We start from the raw sequence: 23049 nt of genomic DNA on the forward strand, positions 1-23049 counted from the left end.
CTCAGATTGTTCTCAGCATTCATGGTTTGCCTCTCTCCCTCTCCCCAACTATTATCCCCTTTCTTCTCCCCCCTGGTCCTCTGTTAAGTTCCTCCTAATCCACCTATGTGTGCAAACATATGGTATCTGTCCTCTGCCTGACTTATTTCACTTAGCATAACACCCTCAAGTTCCATCCACGTTGCTACAAATGGTCAGATTGCATTTTTTCTCATTGCCATGTAGTATTCTTGTTTCTCCTCCTGGCTACACCCCCACCTCAGGCTAAATCCTTCAGAGCTCAGATTATCGTACCCCTCTTTCCAACCTTCTCCTGGACTTAGTTATATGTCCCTAAAATGTATAGGTCTTACATTCCTGTATCATAACCCTGTTGTTGCTTTCAAGGTGTATCTGTTTCAAAACACTGGTCAGTTCCCAGATAGCATGGACTTATTCTCTCTCTCTCTCTCTCTCTCTCTCTCTCTCTCTCTCATCTAGCACAATGCCTGGCACATAATAGTCACTCAGTAAACATTTATTAAATGAGTGGACAGAAATTAACCATATGTTTCATAGAATAACTTATTATTAGCTGTTCTTTTTGCACATGCAAAAAGATATCCAAAATATACTCTCTGTTACCTTACAATAGAAAATTGACATGCTAGTTTGATAGTTTAATCACCGATACCATATTAGAGATGGTGACTTTCACTAGACTTTTCTTTACTTACTTTTTTCAAAACTTTAATTTGAAAAAAAAAGATCAATATAACCTCATAAAGCACCATTTATATATCCTCTTTCCAACAACCACTCACTTCCACTTCAAAGCACACCAGACAGCACAGCTTATTTCTTAACTAGATAATAGCCAGCTAATTTTATGCACACATTTCCCAAAGAGTCAGTACATACTTTTTCCTATCCTCTGAGTTGAAAGGCATAAATTCGGAGAATCAATTTTCTAGACATCCTCTAAAAATACTTTTAAAATTGAGCATCCATGTGAGTATAGTCTGGGCACCACTGAGTAGTTTTATAAATATGTACCTTGCCATATACAAGCTCACATTTTGAAACAGACATGCTATCATGGCTATTGTGTGTTATACTAAGAAGCCCTGAAACTGAACTTAGGAAAACTAGACACACTCTTATCTCTGGGTTTCAGGTCATCTATAAAATAAGAGATCAAGATGCATTTTTGTTAAGTTTAGAATTCTTATTTAGGAGGATAAAAACTCAATGAACTTCTGGTACAACATTTGTCTAATATATCCCCAACACATAAACAAACATTCATTTGTGTACATGCACACAGTGTTAGTGGTATAGTTGTCAAAGAATAAGTATATCTCCTATAGATAAATATATAATTTTAGAAACCTGTCAATATTTCACAGTAACTTTAAAGAAAAGTCTTACTCTTCTTTGTAAAATGTGCTGTAAAATGAAATGCACAAATTGTACAAATATACAGAGAATTAGACTTCTAACAGGGGACAAAAAAATCCCAACAGACTCTTCAACACAATTAACCAAAAGGGTTTTTACAGGGGCTACTGTCTAAAATGACATCTGCATAATAGGAAAAAGATGCTAAGGGCACCTGTGTGGCTCAGTCCGTTAAAGCATCTGACTTCCGCTCAGGTCATGATCTCGCGGTTCCTGAGTTTGTCTCTCTCTAGTGGAGTTCAATGCTGACAGCACAGAGCCTGGAGCCTGCTTTGAATTCTGTGTCTCCCTCTCTCTTTGTCCCTCCCCTGCTCATACTCTGTCTCTCACTCTCAAAAATAAACAAACGTTAAAAACGTTTCTTTCTTTATGAAAGAAAAAGAAAGAGAGAGAGAGAGAGAGAGAGAGAGAGAGAGAGAGAGAGAGAAAGAGGGAGAGAGAGAGAGAGAGAGAGAGAGAGATGCTAGAAAAGCTTGGATAAAGAAAATATTCCACAACCTGTAAACACGGAGGATGTAGAGAGTTGCATTGACCTAGGCATGGGGTTCTTCCAGATAGGTCCTATATTGAGTAAAGGTTAAGCAGCTATGACAAAAAGGCCTCAACTCACAATGGCTTAAATAAAATATAAGTTTAGTTTTCAAAAAAAAAAAAAAAAGGAAGAAAAGAAAAGAAAAGAAAATATTCCAAGGGCAGGAGTAAAGGCTAGATGGGATTCATCAGTAAAATGTGATGGTGAGATTTGAAAATTAAATCTATTAATTAAAAAATAACCATTATTAAGCTGTTGCCTAGATTAAGTGTTATATAAGGCTCCCCTGGCTATCTGGAGACATCTAACATATCCAATAACCCAGCAAGTCTAAAGCACTAAACACCCCCCCTCTAAAGTACAGTATATAAGTGTTTAACAAGTGTTAGTTTTCTTTCACTGAATTAGGTTAAAACTTCCCAAACTGAATTTCAACCTTAATGAACTTTTATAATTTCTCAAAAGATTAGTCTCTCTTTTCAGTAAGTTTTTACCATTTCCTTTTACTAAGATCCTACTTTCCCTCATTTTACCTTAGCTAACTTCTATTCTTTGTCAGATCTCAACTCCGATATCTTTCTCCAGAAGTATTCTTGACACCAATGGTTGCTTGGATTCTTTCTGTAGAAATTTTCATAATATCCTGCACCTCCCCATCACAGTGCCTATGTGCATGTGAACAGTAAACACAAGCTATATGTCATAAGATGTACTATATTACATATATCTCAAGGCCACCACTAAAGTTATAATTTACAAGGCAGATAACATTTTCTAAAGATCCCTACAGGCCACTGCTGTAATAGTTCAGAGTGATAGCCCATTGACTGAAGTAACACATTTGCATCTTTCAAAGATTATTGAAAAACATGGACCTTCCAAAATTGAGGTAAGTTAGAAATTTATTAATTGAGGGCAATGGGAAACAAGTTTTCTAAACATTTCATTTAAGAGATCATAGAAGCTGGATTGAAAAATTTGGGGAACTTGAAAAGTTGAGGAACCTGTTCCAGCTTACACAGGTAACTAGTAGCAAAAATAAAACTGGACCCGTCAGCTTGGAGCTACTTGCCCAATGCACCTTGTCTTTGAGGAATAACTGCAATAAGCAAAAATAGCTCTGTTATTCATGTGTACAACAAAAGGGCAACACAAAAGATCACTTAGGGAGTTTTACCTCCTTAATTGCACTATTCTATCAGGACTTCTTAGTTATTACCATAAAACTCCATTGTTTAACAAATAATTCTCAGTTTGAAATCAAAACGCTATATTGAACACTCAGAAATCCTCCAAATTAAAGGTAATTTTATTCTTTTGTGGTTAGTGCATTTGCTTCCTCTAAACTTGCCTAGTTTAATGCTCTTCTTCTGGTAAGTAAATTATAAATATCTGTTGACAGACTCCCATTATGTTTCATTCAAGATATCTAAGGATAAAAACCCAGAATATGAAGTCATGTAATTTTTTAAAAAGCTTTTAAATGTTTACTTATTTTTGAGAAAGAGAGAGAGAGAGCCAGGGATGGCAGAAAGAGAGGGAGACACAGAATCTGAAGCAGACTCCAGGCTCTGAGCTGCCAGCACAGAGTCCGATGCGGGGCTCCAACTCACAAACTGTGAGCTCATGACCTGAGTCGAAGTTGAATGATTAACCGACTGGCCACTGAAGTCATGTAATTTAAATATATAAAGATACAGAGCAGTGGGTGGCTCAGTCAGTTAAACCTCTGACTTCAGCTCAGGTCGTGATCCTGAGTTTCATGAGTTTGAGATCTGCAATGGGTTCTCTACTGTCATTGCAGAGCCTGCTTTGGTTCTTCTGTCTCCCCTCTCTGCCCCTACCCTGCTCTTTCTCTCTCTCTCTCAAAAATAAATAAACATTAAATAAATAAATAAATAAATAAATAAATAAATAAATAAAGGTAAATAACCAAATTGGCATGAAATTCACTATTACATCTTTAAATTTATATTTAACCATTTGTTTCAGTTTTTCCTAGGTTATCAGAGATGATTGTCATTATTTTAAAATAAAAGGAACAAATTTAAAAGCATTCTTCCATGCAATAGAAATTCTTAAAAGTTATCTCTAATGTCATAATTGTTTGCTTCAGATTCTGTATGTACATTTTATTAACAGTTGCTATTTTATTGCTCATTACAGGAGATACAACATTTTATATATATTCTAGTTTCTTAAGTAAGCATATTGTACAATGCAATTAGAAATTGCCAATTCCTCTCTTGCATGAAATATCTGAGCTAATCATTTGACCTAGAATGAATAGAATCTTTCTTTTCATTAAACTCTACCTTTCAACAAAAGCTTTGTTAGTCTACCGAGTCATGACAAGTAGTACTTTATATGCTAGGGTACACTGTTCTTTCTGGTGAACTAACAAATTAAAATGTAATGTGGAATGATAACACTGGGAATATTGAAGAATAGCCACTGATGTGGGACGGAATCCATAATTAAACCAAGACGTACATTTTAATTATAATTGCATCAAACTGATATAGAATAAAATACAGTTTGAAGGAGCACAAGGAAACTAATTGAGAGAACAACAAAGCCATGTCCTACCCCTTGTTTTCTCTCTTACCTTTTGCTCTAGGGTCCTCCTCTCACCTCTGACCCTCCAAAGTCTCATTTCATTATATCTTGCCAAAAATTAGGAAGCAATTAAGTAATTTTTCACCACCTTAAACTCAAGCTAAGGATAATTATTCATCTAGCCATCTTTTGTGTGCGTCTCTGCTTCTTCTTCTTCTTTTTTTTTTTTCTTACTCTTGGTTTCTCAAGAGTAAAATGAGCCACAGTACTTATCAGCTCAATGCATACACAATTGATACTAAAGGCAACTGACAGCAACTGAAGCCAGAGGTTAGCTGCAAATCCATTAGTGATTTTAAACAGGAAGGGGGAGGGTTGGCATTCTTGGTGAGTTTGTGATAAAGCTGAATAACTACAGAAATCACAAAATAAGACAATGTAATTTGAATTAATACGTCATCAGACAGATTCACAGAAAGCCTTAAAGAGTGCAAAAGGTTTCCTATAAGGTAATCAAAGACATATTTGCTGTTCATATTCCAAGTAAAATTTCCTTTCTTTGACATTTAATGCATTTAATATAAGGGTCATAGTCTAAGCATGGCCATGCAGAACAAGAAACTAACATATCTAAAAATATTCTTTCCAGCTTTGAAGCACTCATATCGCAGAAATATTTAGAAATTAAAGAATATGCTGTAGAAAAAATTAAAGTGTATGCTGGGAAAAAATTAAGCACAATATTTTAATTTAAGCTCTCAAACTCTTTATGAATTTATGGTGTTAATAAATTTTCAACTATAGTATTCATGATTTACATTTAAGGAAAAACAAATTTGTTTTCAAATTTTATTTATTTTGAGAGTGAGAGAGAAAGTGCACAGTGGTGAGGACGAGAGAGAGGGGAAGAGAGTGAGAATCTCAAGCAAGCTCCACACTGGCAGTGCAGAGTCAGATGCGGGGCTTCATCCCACAAAACCTGAGATTGTGACCAGAGCTGAAATCAAGAGTCTGACGCTCAACCCACCAAGCCACCCAGGTGCTCCGAAAAACAAAATTTAATATCTAATCTGATATTTTAGAATTACAAATCACTGTACTATTTCTTTTGTTCCTTTTACAAATTTACTTTGAAACCTAGAGTGAACTTTCACAAGGGAACTCTCAAGTCAGACACTTTATCATTAAAGCATCATGACACTTCTTTTTTTTTTTTTTGATGATACTTGGGGTTACTTTTTTTTTTAAAATTCCAGTGTAGTTAACATGCAGTGTTGCATTAATTTCAGGTGTACAATATAATGATTCAACGATTCTATACATTACCCAGTGCTTATCACATTACATGCACTCCTAAGTCCTTTTATCTATTTCAGGCATCCCCCCACCCATCTTCCCTCTGGTAAACGTCAGTTTGTTCTCTATAGTTAAGTCTGTGTCACCTGGGTGGCTCAGTTAGTTAAACGTCCGACTTTGGCTCAGGTCATAATCTCATGGTTCGTGGGTTCGAGTCCCACATTGGGCTCTGTGCTCACAGCTAGCTCAGAGCCTAGAGCCTGCATCGGATTCTTTGCCTTTCTCTCTCTCTCAGAAATAAATATAACATTGGGGAAAAAAAAAGTCTGTTTCTTGGTGTGTCTCTTTAATACTAATGGTATTAGTCTTTCTCTGACTTATTTCACTTAGCATTATACTCTCTTGACCCATCCATGTCATTGCAAAGTGAGGGATTTCATTCTTTTTTATGGATGAGTAATACTCCATTAAACCTCTTCTTATTCACCTATCCATGAACATTTGCATTGCCTTCATAATTTGGCTATTTTAAATAATGCTGCAATAAACAGAGGGGTGCATATATCTTTTTGAAGTAGTGTTTTCATATTCTTTGAGTAAATACCCAGGAGTGGAATTACTGGATCATATGATAGTTCCACTTTTAAGCATTTGAGGGAGCTCCGTACTGTTTTCTACAGTGGCTTCTCTGTTTTGCATTCCCACCAACAATGCACTAGTTATTTTTTCTCCAAATCCTTGACAAAATTTGTTGCTTCCATGTTTTTTATTTTAGCCACCCTGATAGGTATGAAGTGATATATCTCATGGTGATTCTAATTTCCCTGATGATTACTAATGTTGAGCATCTTTTCAGGATGACACTTATTTTAAGAAATTTTGATTAGCAGATCAATGACATAATTGAGATCATACTGACTCATTCAAAGCAATTATAAAGCCCTGGTTCTTTAATGAAGTTGTGCTACCTTAAAATCGGAAAAACATTTCAATACCACTATATATGCCCACATGTATTACCAGCATTATGTGTGTGTGTGTGTGTGTGTGTGTATTTGTGTATATATAATGGATATGTATATGTTATACATATGTAATGGTGCAGGCAGAGTTGGGGTGAACATAACTCTTTGCACCAGCAAAATTTAGCTAAAAACATGTTTTAGAGAAGCAACTCTAATCTAGTTAGGGTGTTTGGGAGTATTTTAAAAAGTTCAAATTAGTAAAAAGGAACAAAATATGAAGACATATTTTTATTGTTTCTGCTTACTAGTAATAGCAAGTAATAATTTAGTAACCAAAAGTTTATTATATAATAATATAATAATTGGGGCGCCTGGGTGGCTTAGTCGGTTAAGCGTCCGACTTTCGCTTAGGTCATGATCTCACGGTTCGTGGGTTCGAGCCCCGCGTCGGGCTCTGTGCTGACTGCCAGCTCGGAGCCTGGAGCCTGTTTCAGTCTGTGACTCCCTCTCTCTCTGACCCTCCCCTGCTCATGCTGTCTCTNAAAAATAATAAATAATTATATAATAATATAGAAATAATAATACAAATATGAAATTACCATTAGGTAAACATCATACAGATAATTGCTTCAGGCTATATACACCAAAGTTTACTTAAAATAATTGGTGAAGCAGGATAGTCACATAATTTCAATTTAACTCTCCAAATATAGTTATTAGTTACAAAAGGTAGAATAATAAATGTACAGTGGAAAGACCCAACACATACTACCTTAAACATGTATATCCGGAGAGGTAAAGTATCATGTACCCTCAATGAGAGGCACTGACAAGATTACATTGCTTCTGCAGAATTGTCAAAAGTGCACAACCTCAGTCTAATTATGCAAAAAAGATCACATAAACCTAGAAGGAGAGGCACTCTTCAGAGTAAATGACCAGTACTCATCAAATGTTTCAAGGTGATGAAAAACCAGGAAAGACCTAACAACTGTCACAGCATAGCAGGAACTAAAACAACAGCAACTAAATGCAATTTGGGATCCCACTTTGGATTTTGAAACAGAAAAATATACTTTGAAAAAACAGTAAAATTCCAATACGGACTATTAGATTATGCAATACTGTTTGTTGTATGGATGTTAATCACATAAACTGTACAACTTTTTTTTATTATTATGACTATGTCAGGTATTAACATTCGGGGAAACTGAATGATGGGTATGTATAAACTCTTTGTATCACTTTTTGCAAATTTTCTACTGATCTAAAATTATTTAAAAAAATTTTAAAGCTGTTTTAACAGAGCTTCAGATAGGTAATGACATAAATGAAGCCAACATACTCTAAAACTTTCTTTGTAGCTGCTGACAAATTATTTCAATGTTACCATTTTGCTAAATTATATAATTACTCTTTGTCCTAATTCTTCTTCACTCAAAATGAATGAAGCATATATTACCCCTCTTTATTTCATTACCAATAGTATTAATGAAACCAACTTCTAAAGCCTATGTTTTCTAGAATCATTACATGTATCTATCTCCATAATTTTCTTGTCTCATATTATTTCATCAAATTCAACACAAGTATTCATTGACTGTTAGAGTGTGCCATGTACTCAAGAACCTGTGCAATTACTACAATATACCTACCTGCATAGATTAACAAAATCTAAAAAAATAGTTTATGTAATTTATCTTATATTCCTACTATAATTTATTATCATGTAAATTTAATGTGGTGACATTGATAATTTGCATGCATTTAATGGTTTCACTTTTGGTTTAAAAATGATACTATCAGGATTCCTGGGTGGCTAGGTCAGTTAAACATCTGACTCTTGATTTTGGATCTAGTCATGATCTCATGGTTTATGAATTTGAACCTTACATTGGACTGTGTGCTCACAGTGTGGATCCTGCTTGGGATTTTATCTTTCCCTCTCTCTCTCTGCTCCTCCCCTATTCACTCTCTCTTAAAAAATAAATAAATAAACTAAAAGAAAAAAAGATACCATAATTGATAGAAGATCAAGAACCTCAAGAGTTTAAAAAAGACAGGCAAATAAAAAACTAGACTCTTAACTATAAAGAACAAATAAATGGTTACCAGAAGGGAGATGGGTGGGACGGATGACTGAAATAGATGATTGAAATTCATTAAGGTATACTTATCTTGATGAGCAGTGAGTAATATACAAAATTATTGAGTCACTATATTGTGCACCTGAAATGAATATAACACTATATATTAACTACCCTGGAATTAAAGTTAAAAAAATTAAAAGAACCTCAGGAGTTTTGGTATCATTAGGTTTTTATATAATGATATGAAGTCATACAGGCAGCATGGATAAAATAATTTACTATGTAACAAAAATTTGTGACATAAACATTAAATTTGTGGAAGAGACTATGAGAGGCACAGTAGAATGTGGGAGCTACAAAAGCACAGTGCAAAATCTCTGGCTAGGATTAGTAATAGGAGAGGTATTTTAAAACTACTAGCATTGGGGCAGTAATTCTAGTTCATATCTTAATACCAATTTTATTAACTCTATGTTCTTAAGCATAAATGCCTTATTTCTCAATATTTCTTCAAAATAAATTGATAATTTTTTTTTTCATTTGAAAAATAAGCACAAACACTGGTGTATAATGATGACACTATCAATAGTCAATGATTGGGTGGTAGGGAGGACCACTTCATCAAGCTTAAAATGTAGCTGCCAGGTTCAAGTCCAAATTTGCTTATGAGACTGGGAATTAGGCTGATGATATATAACGACTGACATGTCAGACCGCACTAAAGTGGAACCTAGTGTGCTATGCTTTTTCCATATCATGGGTAAACAACTAAAGGTGACAAATAAGCAGTTACAAATACATATACATATCTAGGAATTTTTTCAACTTAGTAAAAAAGAGTCAAATCCTTTATTGTCCAGAATTTAACTGATACATTTAAGTTTACTCTGTAAAGTTTCTTTTGTTACAGTTTACATCACATTTTCTCTCCTAAACACATAAATTTTGTAAAGGAGGGGGTTAAATAAGATTCCAAAAACAAACAAAACCAAGATTATGAAAGAGAAACTGAAAAATAATATCAGGAAAAAGGGACTGGGGATACCTCATAAGGTGAATAAGAGAAAAGAGGATAAAAGAATTGTATCACAAATGTTCAAGACCTGGGAAAGAACAAAGGTCCAAAGGAGATGAAATGAAGCAGAAACTAAACTTGAACAATGTATATACTTTATAATCAGCTGAAATTCATAACATCAAGTACAAGTAAACCATGAAGTTATAATTTTTTTCTTAATTTTTATTTTTTATTTATTTCTAAGAGACAGAGAGAGAGAGAGATAACATGAGCAGAGGAGGGTCAGAGAGAGGGAGACACAGAATCCAAAACAGGCTCCAGGCTCTGAGCTGGGTGTCAGCACAGAGCCCGACACGGAGCTCGAACCCACAAACTGTGAGATCATGACCTGAGCCAAAGTCAGATGCTTAACTGAGCCACCCAGGCGCCCCAAGTTATATTTTTTTCTAATAATTTTTCCTTTTATTCTTTTAAGAATATCTCAAGGGGAGGGGGGCAAGATGGCAGAGAAGTAGGAAGCTCCGTGCATTGCACTCACCCCCATATGTCACACGGAAAAGATCTGAAGCCTTAGGAAATCCTACAGAACCCAAGAGATTGGGAGAGAAAGGATGCAGAATCCACTGAGAAAGCCTTCTAACGTGAGTGTGAACTGGGGAAGATAAAATCAGGCAGGGATCGGAGACTCGAGGGACTGGGCGATCCCCCTCCTTGGGGAGTGAGAGGGGGAAAAGAGAGCGTCTGAAACCACTCAAGATATGGGCACTGCCGCTGGGAAACAGAAAAACCTCCGCTTGGGGCATAGAAGGACGGTGTGCACCAAATCCCCGCACGCAAAATCATCCCGGAGCTGCTGCGTGCGAGCCAACTCGACCAGAGTGGCTGCGGTGCAGGACCGCTCCTTTGTTCCTTTGTATTCCCAGCGCGGCTAGATTCCTGGAGGAGCCGTGCGCGGACCTCTGTGCTCCAAGCTGGCTGGAACTTTAGAGGGAAGGCAAAGGACTTAAAACAGGGAGATTTGCCTCCGAGTTCGTGTTTCAGGTGACGAGACACAGAGGGACGTGGTTTCCCTCCCTCCAGTGGGCCCGACGCGCCCTGCAGACAAGCCTCCGCGCATGCTCACCAACCCGACCTGGAGGAAAAGGAGCAGTGGCTTCTGGCTCCACCGGGGCTAGGCAAGACGCTTGGAACTGCCCTGAGGGGATCGCCTGCCAGGTTGTGGCTGCCTAGGTTGCAGTCAGGCGCACGGACTGCACTTGGAAACTAGCTGGCCTGGGTTAAAGAGCGCGACCCACCCGGCACGGGAGTTTACACACCCAAAAAAGCGAGGTACAGCGCTTGGTTCAAGAAGGGACTGGTGCACCGCCACCCTCCTCACCACAACCGCCAAGGCAGAACTGCCGCCTGAAGCACTGGATCACACCACGCCCAGCCCTGCTAGAGAGCGGCACTCTTCCTCTTTTTTTTTTTTTTTAACCCTTTTTACCGGAACACTGACCCAATTAACTTTGGTCACTGGCTTGCTTAAATAGTCACAACTAGTCCATTCTGTAGATGTAAATTCTACACCTACTGACATTCACATCTCCTTCTATCAGGAGTAATTAGACTATATCGTTTCTCTGGATAATACCAGCATCCTTCTCTCACCTGTCCAACCACATTCCACCCCCTAGCCCTTTGAAAAGAGCCTCTTATCCCTCCTGCCTGTTCATTCTATTTCCAATTTTGTCTCATTCCCGCCTTGTCTTCTCTCTCTTTCTCTATGCTCTTCAACCAGCACTGCATACACATGGCTATTTAACTGTAGCTGGGAAATCCGGTTATATGCTTTAAACCATTCTTTGTCGATCAGTTTTCTTCTTTTTTCCTTATCTTTTCTTCTTTTTTTTTAATGTATTTTTTACTCTATTATTCGGTCTCCCTCCTCCGTCGTTTCTCTTAACTTTTTCGTTTTCCTTCTTGGTTTGCATGTTAGTTGAATTTGTCTGTGCGTTTGTGTGCTCCTGCTCCCTGTGTGTTTGTCTGACTGTTTTCTTCTCCAGGGCTACTCAAGAAACAAGCCAGAGTACACAAGGTGGAGAGTCACAAATATCACTACGAGTAGGAAAATAAAATAACCAAGGTCCCAACAAGAGAGACCACGATTTACCATTCAAAAAACACTGAAAGGATAGGCCCTGGATACAGCAGTGCTCATAGGTGCAGAGAGCATAACAAGTCTTTAAATCTAACAAGAGCCAAAAAGCTAACTAAAATGACGAAAAGAAAGAGCTCTCCTGCAAAGAAACTCCAAGAAGAAATGACAGCTAATGAACTGCTCAAAACAGATATAAGCCGCATAACTGAACAAGATTTTAGAATAATAATCATAAAATTAATAGGTAGGCTTGAAAAAAGCATAGGGGACATCAAAGAAACTATGGCTACAGACAAAATGGAGAATATAAGTAGGCATGAAGAATTTAAAAAAGGGATAAATGAGATACATAATAAATTAGAGGCCTCCAATGCACGGATTGAAGAGGCAGAAAGGAGAATAAGTGATTTAGAAGACACCATTATAGAAAAACAAGAAGCTGACAAAAAAAGAGACAAACTGATCCAGGAACAGGAAAGAAGAGTTCGAGAGCTCAACAATATGGTCAAACGCAACAATATCCATATCATAGGAATCCCAGAAGAGGAAGAGAGAGGGAAAGGTGCTGAAGGAGTCCTGGAACAATTTATAGTTGAGATCTTCCCCAACCTGGGAAAGGAAATAAATGTTGAAATACAAGAGGCTCAGAGGACTCCCCTGAATCGATCTTCTGCACAGCATATCATAGTAAAAATGGCAAAATATAAGGACAAAGAGATTTGAAAACAGCTAGGGAGAAAAGGGCCCTAACATACCAAGGGAAACATATCAGAGTGGTGACAGACCTATCTACTGAAACTTGGCAGGCCAGAAAGGAATGGCAGGAGATCTTCAATGTGATGAACAGTAAAAATATGCAGCCAAGAATCCTCTATCCAGCAAGCCTGTCATTCAAAATAGAAGGAGAGATAAAAACCTTTCCAAATAAACAGAAATTGAAAGAATTTGTCACCACTAAGCCAGCCCTACAAGAAATCCTGAGGGGGACGCTCTGAAGGAAAGGTTGCAAGGAACAAAGATACCAGAGACACCACCACAAACATGAACCCTACAAAAGATACAAAGACTCTAAACCCACATATTTCAATAATAACACTGAATGTAAATGGGCTGAATGCTCCAATCAAAAGACATAGGGTAGCAGAATGGATTAAAAAACAAAATCCATCTATATGCTGTCTACAAGAAACTCATTTTAGACGGGAAGATACCTTCAGATTAAAAGTAAGGGGATGGAGAAATATATATCATGCTACAGGAAATCAAAAGAAAGCCGGAGTAGCTATACTTATATCAGACAAACTGGACTTTAAATTAAAGACAATCACAAGAGATGAAGAAGGGCACTACATAATAATTACAGGGTCCATATCCATCAGGAAGAACTAACTATCATAACTCTATGCACCGAATATGGGAGCACCTAAATATCTAAAACAATTAATCACAAACAGAAACAAGCTTATAGATAAGAATGTGCTAATAGCAGGGGACTTTAATACTCCACTTAGAGCAATGGATAGGTCAACCAAACAGAAAATCACTAAAGAAATAAAGGACTTGAAAGACACATTGGCAGATAGATCTGACGGATATATTTAAAACTTTATATCCTCTGAGGCCAGGGAATTTACTTTCTTCTAAGGTGTGCATGGCACATTCTCCAAGATAGATCACATACAGGACATAAAGCAGCCCTCAATAAATATAAAAGACTTGAGATCATACCATGCACACTGTCAGANATAAATAAATAAATAAATTAATTAATTAATTAAATAGTATATCTCAAGGTACAGAAGAATAGTAACTGGCAATATTGGTTCTCTTTTTTAAATTTTATTTATTTCTTTTTTAGAGAGAAAGGGGGGGTGCAGAAAGAGAAGGGGAGAGAATCCTAAGCAGGCTCCATGATGCCCATGCAGAGTCCAACGTGAGGCTTGATTTCATGACCCCAGGATCATGACTTGAGCCAAAATCAGAAGTTGGACACGTAACCAACTGAGCCACCCAGGTGCCTCTGGCAATATTTTCTCCTGTGAAAAGTCATGCAATAAAAAATAATAAGCTATAAGAAATATCAATTTCATTAAGAAGCAATAACAGATTTTACTTCACCTCAACAGACACAAAAGAGTATTAACTTTATACAACAGATAAAACAGTTAAAGAGGGAAAGGAAAAACAAAAGACCAAATAGCTACTGGGTAGGCTGCATGTGGTTTACAACATTTTTAAAATATTACAAAATTTTAAAATTTGGCTACATTTGGTCAAATTGTAAAGAAATTTAATTTTGTCCACCTGGATTTGATGTACAATAAACATGGAGAGGGTCGTCCTACAAGGTGAAGTTCATAGGCTATAAACAGACTCAAATAATAAACTAGGTGCTTCAGAATATTTCATCCTGCATTGTTATCTCTGTCCAAAAGGCTATGACCCTCTACTGAGGGGGAAAAAAATCAATATCTTACCCAAGAGATTGAAGCATGTTAGTCCAAGCTATAATTTACCAAGACAAGTGGGGATCATATTTCAGGTGAACAAATCATCGTGACTCCTGAAGTCTGTTTTTCAGTATAAATTCCTTGGATGATCTTCAATGTTCTTCATGCTTTCAAACATGGACTTTAAGCACTTGAGTAGATATTTTATTTATATTTGTGGAATATCAAAAAGAACACAAATAATTTCTCAAGTCCCAAACATCAAAGATGGTCTTCACAGGCCCATCTCTCTTTCTGATCTGTTCCCAGTTTTCCTCTAATTCTAATGCAAAGGTAGAGATCTCTAGCTCCTGACTCTATCATTTGCTGTCATTGATGTAACTTCACTGAGTCCCAAGTTGGTCAACTGCAAAAAGTGGCTAATTTCATGGCTTACATATTGGACACTTCTTTAGAATTAAAAGCAAATATAAAGAATTTTATCAGATACTTACCAAAATCATCATTATCATCCTCTAATTTGTTTTCTTGCACTCCAAAACCTCTTTCCTATAAGCCCTAACTAGGGAAAACATCTGTCCATTTTCAGCACTTGTGTTGCTCTATTGTCCATGGTTTCCTTTTCTCTTAAATCTTAAAATCTAACTTAGGCTTTGCTGCCCACTGCAGGAGGAAATGTGGATAAATCTGTCTCCTTTCTGCTTGTATTCCTCAGTGACTTTATCTCTAGTGTTCTGTTAGTTATTCTGTAATTTATTCCCTGAAGGACGTTGCTTATAAATATTTTCATCCTGAGAAAACATTAGTTTAATCCCTTAAAGGTAATTTTGATTAATTAGTACATCCGTAACACCACAGTAAGGAAAACGACAGGGCCTTAAATGTTGCATATTAACAATTATCTTTGCTGTTAATTGTAATGACTATATAGACATTCTCTCAAAATGTTTGGCCTTCTAATTCAGTTATTGTATTTTCTTTTGTTTTTCTGCTATATTCATTTATCAGATCTTTTCAAAACTTGTAATACATCTTAAGCAATGCCTAGAATGGTACCAAGTATTATAACACTCAATAAATACATTTTGAATAAATAAATAAATGGATCTACATTACTAAATGTGAAAATTCAAACTAGTTTCTTAATTAGCATAGTAACAAATTCAGTTTGAACAGATCTTAGTGTATTTTGGAGGAAGAGTGAGGGTTAGTACCTACAATAAATTTAAAAGGTAAAGAGAAAAATGTAATAGATGAATGTGATAAGCTTTATTTTTAACATTTCATAGTAGAATAGATTGGGGACTTTTCTTCAAATTTTCTACTATAGTAAAATCTTATTAAAATGTTTTCAAGGATGATATAAAATGTTTTCTTGAATTGTCACTTTATTCCATATTACTATATTATATATATTACTTGTTATATATTTATATATATTATATTACATATTATTTATTCCATATTACTATAAATATGTGTATCCTCATATGAGTTTTAAAAGTTTTTTGTTGTTATACAAAAATCTTCAGTTAATTATGCTAATTATAATGGGATTGCACCTTATAAATAAGAAAGTATAGTGGAGTAAAGTGTGCACATATTTGGTGTATGAAAGATTTGTAAGATCATAGAATGATAGGTGCATTTTTAAAGCTAAAATGGACTTTAAAGATGATAAATTTAAGGAGTTTGTTTTGAACCTGTGCAATTATAATAATGAACTTTAATTCTTTCCTAATGGCCTAGATGGAATTAATTGGTTATTTCAATATCAGGACTAATCTTGTTTAGAATTTTAAGAGTCTCTTCTTTCCCATAATGAGGTCTATCAAGCTAATTTATAATGCTCTGAAAATATATTTTTAAGAGCCTTGACATTCTCCCTGTACCGTCTTTCATCTTTCTTGTGTGTTATTTGCAGTGAAGAAGAACCATTTTTGTTCCTTTGTAATCCCACTTTGGTCAAGCTATCATTTAGATCTTCCTAACAAACTTTTTTTTTTAAATTATGTTTCCTATGTTGATAAAATTTTGTACTTGTCAACAGATATTATTTTCAAAATTCTGGACGTTGTTTTTCACTTGATAGAAGTTAAAAGCTATCAAATTTCTAAGTAACTGCCATGCTGCCATCTTCTGGTTATTCAGTAAGAATTTTATTTTTATGCTTCTCAACTTTATTTTCAAAAGCATTTCTTGCTGTTCTTTGAAATGTTACTTCCCCAAATCTGTATTAAATCGAAAAAAAAAAACAGTCTGAATGATTATAACCACTGTATCTAGAGTTCAGCTGGCCTGAAATCCTACTATATGCCTGAAATGATAACATTGTATACATTTTTGTTTAAAACTGAATTGGTCATCAAAGACGGAAGAATATTTTAACCTATGATTATTAACCTGGAGATTGAAGAGGTTTCTTGGCATTTTTCTACCATATTACTTTTTTTGGTAATCTTTTCTCAACTTTTCATCATGGCAGCAAGATGACCATCATTCTTTCAATGACTGTGAAACTTTCCCAAATACATAATTTGTGTTACTATTAATTAGCGATGCTATTTTAATGGTGTTGAAGATAAAACTGAACCATTTTAGCAATTTAACTGCCTTATTTTAACTTTAAAATTTCACCACACCTACTATAGCAGCACAGGCCAAACGCCCACAAAGGAACCCAAGGAAGTCAGAGTTTCACATTTCCTTTTTTAAAAATTTTTAAGTTTTATTTATTTTTGAAGGAGAGAGACAGAATGTGAGCATGGAGGGGGCAGAGAGAGTGAGGGACGCAGAATCCGAAGAAGGCTTCAGGCTCTGAGCTGTCAGCACAGAGCCCTGTGGGCTCAAACCCATAGCTGTGAGAGCATGACCTGAGCTAAAGTCAGCTCCAAAAGCTTCACATTTCTAAGAGCTTTTCTGTTTTAAAGGATCACTGAAACCTATAGCAACCTTCTTTCTTGTGTGTTAATTTAATCATTTTTGATGTATATTTTGTGTGAAATTCACTCCACTAACATTCTCATCTTAGTAACCTTTGGGACAAAGACAGAATCACTTATATAGGAGATAAACTGATGTGTGTAAGATATTGCATATATAACTTCTAATTCAAATAAGGAACAGCATCTTCAAGTCCCATGCCTTTTTGGATAAGTATAATGAGAATATAAATTATAATAGCTCATTGAAAATCAAAATGCAAATGGTCCCAATAAATGTTTAGCAACAGAAATTTTTTTTCAACTGTTTATTAAGTGCAATCCAAAATCTAAAGCAGCTGAGACAGGTGCTAATTTCATTCCTGTTATTAGTAATTAGTGATGAAATGTAATGGTGTTTGTAAGTAGCTCTCAAACATTTGCCATATTAAACAGGGTTTAAATATAAGGGAGCATTAAAATGTATTTTTTAAACTTAATAGATTTGGGAAAACAGGTATTTTGAATAATCAACACTTAGGAGAGCATATGCCAAGTTTAAATGGCAAAATTGGACCATTTATGGTGGCAGAGCAGTGACCCTGTAACCACTGGATACAGTGTGCGTGCGTGTATGTGGATTGTTCCATATCCAGATGGTTGGTAACTATTCTGTTTACTAAACTATAAAGACCTGAAATTCTTGTTATTACTTTGTCATAACAAAATTACTTTTTAGTCTCTTACATTCATAAAAGTTGCTTTTATCATACATTAATAGATAGGTATCGACTTAATGGATATTCTATTACTCCATAGCTTTACTATAAATAAAACAGGCATCTCTATTTATAGAATATGCTGTTTGGTCCACATTTTCTTTCCCCCTAATAATCAAAATAGAGTCTCTCTCTTTCTTATCTTCTTTTTGAAAGTAGAGTCTTTCCTTATGCCCACAAACAAAGGTAACACACTTTCTTGGGTCAAACCTGTGGTTTTGTATTTATTAGCAACACACTAGCTGAACTAAATATAAAATGCCCTATAAATAAGCTATAATTGTAAATATAACTATAAAGATAGATATCATTGTCACTATGCTTCACTAAGACTCTTTTAAGTTGTTAAGATTATCTTTATAAGAAAAATAAATTATATTCACAAATACATTCCTCTGACCCATACCCTAAACCTAAACCTAGAGTGAGGGAAAAACTAACATTTTTTTTTTAAATTCAATGTTTATAAAAGTTTCAAATTTAGGGCACCTAGGTGGTTCAGTCAGTCAAAAGTCCAACTCTGGATTTCAGCTCAGGTCATGATCTCACAGTTTGTGAGTTTAAGCCCCATGTCTGGCTCTGCAATGCCTCTCTCTCTCTTCCCCCCCCCTCTCTGTCCTTCCTCTGTTCATGTTCTCTCTCTCTCTCTCTCTCAAAATAAATGAATAAACTTTTTAAAAATATGTTTCAAATTTAACTCTGGACAAGTATTTCTATTATTTTAAATGTTCATTTATTTATTTAGAGAGAGTGTATTACTTATTTAGAGAGAGTGTATGCAGAGGCAGGGGGAGTTGCTGAGAGAGGAGAGAGAGAGAATCCCAAGAAGGCTCTGCACTATCAGTGCAGATCTTAACTCAGCACTAGATCCCATGAACAGTGAGTGAGATCATGAACTTAGCCAAAATCAAAGTCAGACACTTAACAGACTGAACCACCCATGTGTCCCTGGACAAATCATTTAAAAATAAAACTATGTTGGGGCGCCTGAGTGGCTTAGTCGGTTGAGCGTCTGACTTTCGCTTAGGTCATGATCTCACAGTTCGTGGGTTCGAGCCCCGCGTCGGGCTCTGTGCTGAATGCCAGCTCAGAGCCTGGAGCCTGTTTCAGTCTGTGACTCCCTCTCTCTCTGACCCTCTCCTGCTCACGCTGTCTCTCTCTCTCCTAGAAATAAATAAATAAATAAAACATTAAAAAAATTAAAAAAAAAATAAAATAAAAATAAAACTATGTTAACAGAAAAAGTGTCTCATTTGTTCATTCTCCTTATTAGTCATGCCTACCGGATTTTCATTACATTAAGTCTTAAATTCCAGTAAATTTTAAGAAATGAATATAAAGGATGAAATAAATATTGAGATAAAAACTCCTCATGAAAATAAAAGTGACTTTTAGTTGTATGATACTGGAAATATTTTATGAAATACAAGCTACCACTTCTTAAAGCAGGAGAATCATCAAGATAGCTAGAGAATAATCAAAAGGGGTAAGAAATACAGAAATTTAGGTTCATTCCACCATCATGTATTGATCACCAGTTTTATGATAGACAGGTATGGTAGGTTCAAAGATATAACTGCCCGGCAAATTTCCTGCCCTCAAGGTGTTCAAAGATCATTAAGGGAGTTAGGGAAATGTCTAACTATCAAAACAATGTGATAAGCATTTGAATGCAGTCTTCTGAAAAGTACAAATTAGGGACTGTTAATTATTCTTGTGAAGACAAAGAGATGACATATGGGTGAGGCCTTAAAGGATACTTAGATATTTGCCAGAAAAAGGAGTGGGCCTCTGAAAAAAACAAGAGTGACATAGTTAAAAGTTTGGAGTCTTTAAAGTGGGAAGGTAATAGGGACACTGAGGTCAACCAGGAGGCTATTGCAGAGAATACTTATGGGACAACGTAGGAAAAAGAAACAGAGAGGAAAGTGAAGGACCTTGAATACTATGCTAATCAAACAACAGGGAAAATTAAACTTTAAGCAGACAATGTGCCTTCATGATAATAAAAAACATTACTCATTCGCTATTTTACACGTGAATCTAAACTTATCCTCATAGCAGTCCTAAGAAATAAGAAGTATGATGTTCCTTCTTTTACAGAAAATAAAACCAAGGCTAACAGAAGATAATTATTTTGTTTGAAATCAAATATGTACTAAGTGACTCAACCTGAATTTCTCTCTAGAGGTCACCCTCACCTACTATGCTAAATTGCAAACTTGACCACACTAGTGTTTTAAAAGACAACTTTAAGGCAGTTTTAAGTGACAATAAATTAGACAGAAGAGACCCTAAAAGCCAAAGAGAATGGTTAAGAGGATGCTACAATAATCTAAACCGGAAATACCACATGTCTAAACGAAGGCAAGGAGTGACCAGAGGGGAGGCAGCTTTACCTTGAAGCCCAAAAGCTTGAGCTTCAGGAGTCTCCCTGGTGCAGGCCACTGTCAAACCCTGGGAGAAGCCACAGCAGGGCTTCGAATGGTCTTAGAGCTTTGTAGTATTTGCAACGCATTAACCACAGATTGTGAAGGCTGCTGGGTCTGAACTCTGCCTTCCAATCTGTCACATTTTTGCTCCTATCCTATGGTGTCGGAGACACCACGTATATTTGGCAATTTGGCTTAAACAATACATTGGGCATATACTTAGCTTGAAAATAGTGGGTGATGGGCATGGAGGAGGGCACTTGTGGGGATGAGCACTGGGTGTTATATGGAAACCAACTTGACAATAAACTATTCAAAAAAAAATAGTGGGATTAGTTAAGTGGTTTTCAATAATGTCCTCATATAAGTAAGTTGTAGAAAACTATCCCACTGTAGGAAAAGCTACCAGGAATATTCCTGTATCAACTCACTTGGCTTTGAAATATAAAGTTGTAAGGCCAGAGCCCTGATCACAATATGAACATCCACTGGCACTCAGCACAGGAAGTATGTGGAGAGTGAAGAAGAAAGAAGTGGAGCCAGAAACAAATCTGAGGATTTGTTTTGAGGAAAATTCTGAGTCATCATACAAACTATAAATGGACTATCATGTTCTCATTGATATTTATTCAAAACAGGATATCAAGGAAGGAATATATTATACTAATGAGTCATATACAATTGTAAACATTCCATCACCTGTTTAAAACAAAAAAAAATTTTTTTGCTGACGGAGAGCCTGGGTGGATCAGGCAGTTGAGTGTCCAACTCTAGATTTCGGCTCAGGTCATGATCGTGGGGTCATGGGAATGAGCCCCATCTCCAGCTCCATGCTGAGCATGGAGACTACTTAAGATTCTCTCTCTCCCTCTGCCCCCTCTCCCACTCATACTCTCTCCCTATCTCTAAAAAAACTTAAAAAATATATTTGGTGGGAATCACATGAAATGGTTTGATTAGTATTTCTATGTTGTAGGGCATAAACCTACAGCTGTCCTTCAAATAGCAAATCTGCCTGTGGGTGAAGTTGTACCCACAGTTATGTTTCTCATTATATCAGATGTCTTAGTACGTCTGACACATCTTCTGACAATGTCTCATGATTCCAGACTAAAGAGCAAGGAAAACTTCCACTGACCCTGTAAAATGATCAAACCATACTAAAGACAATTATGTTTCCATTTTCTTAAAAAAAAAAAAAAGGTATCACAATGTTGTTGCCATGAAAGGTAACTGATCAGCACACAACAACAAAAATTTTTTTAAATGCTTCTTAGATCCATGTCATAGAAATTCACATAGCATAAGAGCATAATAAAGACTATAAGAATTACTGCAGAACTGAAACTTATGTATCTCACCTACAATTTTTAAAAGCCATTGACCATAAACTTCCTTTCACTGTATATATCTTTTATAAAACAATTGATTTCCATTTAAGAAATACACGAGGAAGCCTTATGGTCAGGTTAAAGAGCCTGTTAAATACTAATAGATTATGTTAGGGTGACATGTTTTGGACAAAAAGTTAAATTTTGAAATTAAATATTTGACATAGAATATAGTTCTCTATGAGAGTTAATAGAGTTGAAGACCATTGGAATTTGAGAGTCTTGAACACAGAATATTACACAGAGTATACTGAAGTTGCCCACAAGCTTCTAAAGGCCTAAGGGCAAAACAAAACAGTAAAAGGCCAGTACCAAAGATCTCCAAAAATAAAAGTAACCACATGGCAATCAGTATGTTTTGAAAGAGTGATAACCAAATTTTGTAGGCTGCAAAAGAGTAAGAGTCATATGGTAAGTGTTTTCAATTCAATATTCTATGAAACACTAATGAGGACCAATAATAAGACAACCACTGCTAAGGTCACATTCATAAGAAAATATAAAGTTCTATTAAAAATAATAAAAGAGAAAGGAGGCATTAGAGAAAGTATAGGTTTGGGTAAAAACAAGTTTTAATATACATAGAAATTAACTAAATCTCGTAGACAATGAGATTTCAATAAACATAAAAAGATTTAAACATAAGAAGAAAGTTTGGGCTTTAAGAAAAAGATAATGCAAAAAAGAATGAAGGGCTGACATAAAGAGAGTTGAACCTATTAACGAGATTTGAACTTTCATATTCACAAAGACAAAAGTAAAACAGACTTAAAAACACAGAGAGAAAGGACATGAATTAAAGCTGCCTTATAGCACATATAGAAAGCTCTTGTAGTCTGCAAATTTCCTTTCTTAACTTGTCCTAAAGAGTGCCAGCCATTTGAAATTTATAAATTATACACAGCAAGAAAAAAGTCCAGAGACGATATTCTCAAAATAAATGGAATAAAGTTTTCAAAGTAAAATACAATTGGGAAACTAAATATGCACTATCCTTTTTAGGTGATCCCAATGCCCACTTGTGTTATAAAATACC

The sequence above is a fragment of the Crocuta crocuta genome, unplaced genomic scaffold (assembly GCF_008692635.1).
Source record: "Crocuta crocuta isolate KB4526 unplaced genomic scaffold, BGI_CrCroc_1.0 scaffold199, whole genome shotgun sequence".
Lineage (NCBI taxonomy): Eukaryota > Metazoa > Chordata > Mammalia > Carnivora > Hyaenidae > Crocuta > Crocuta crocuta.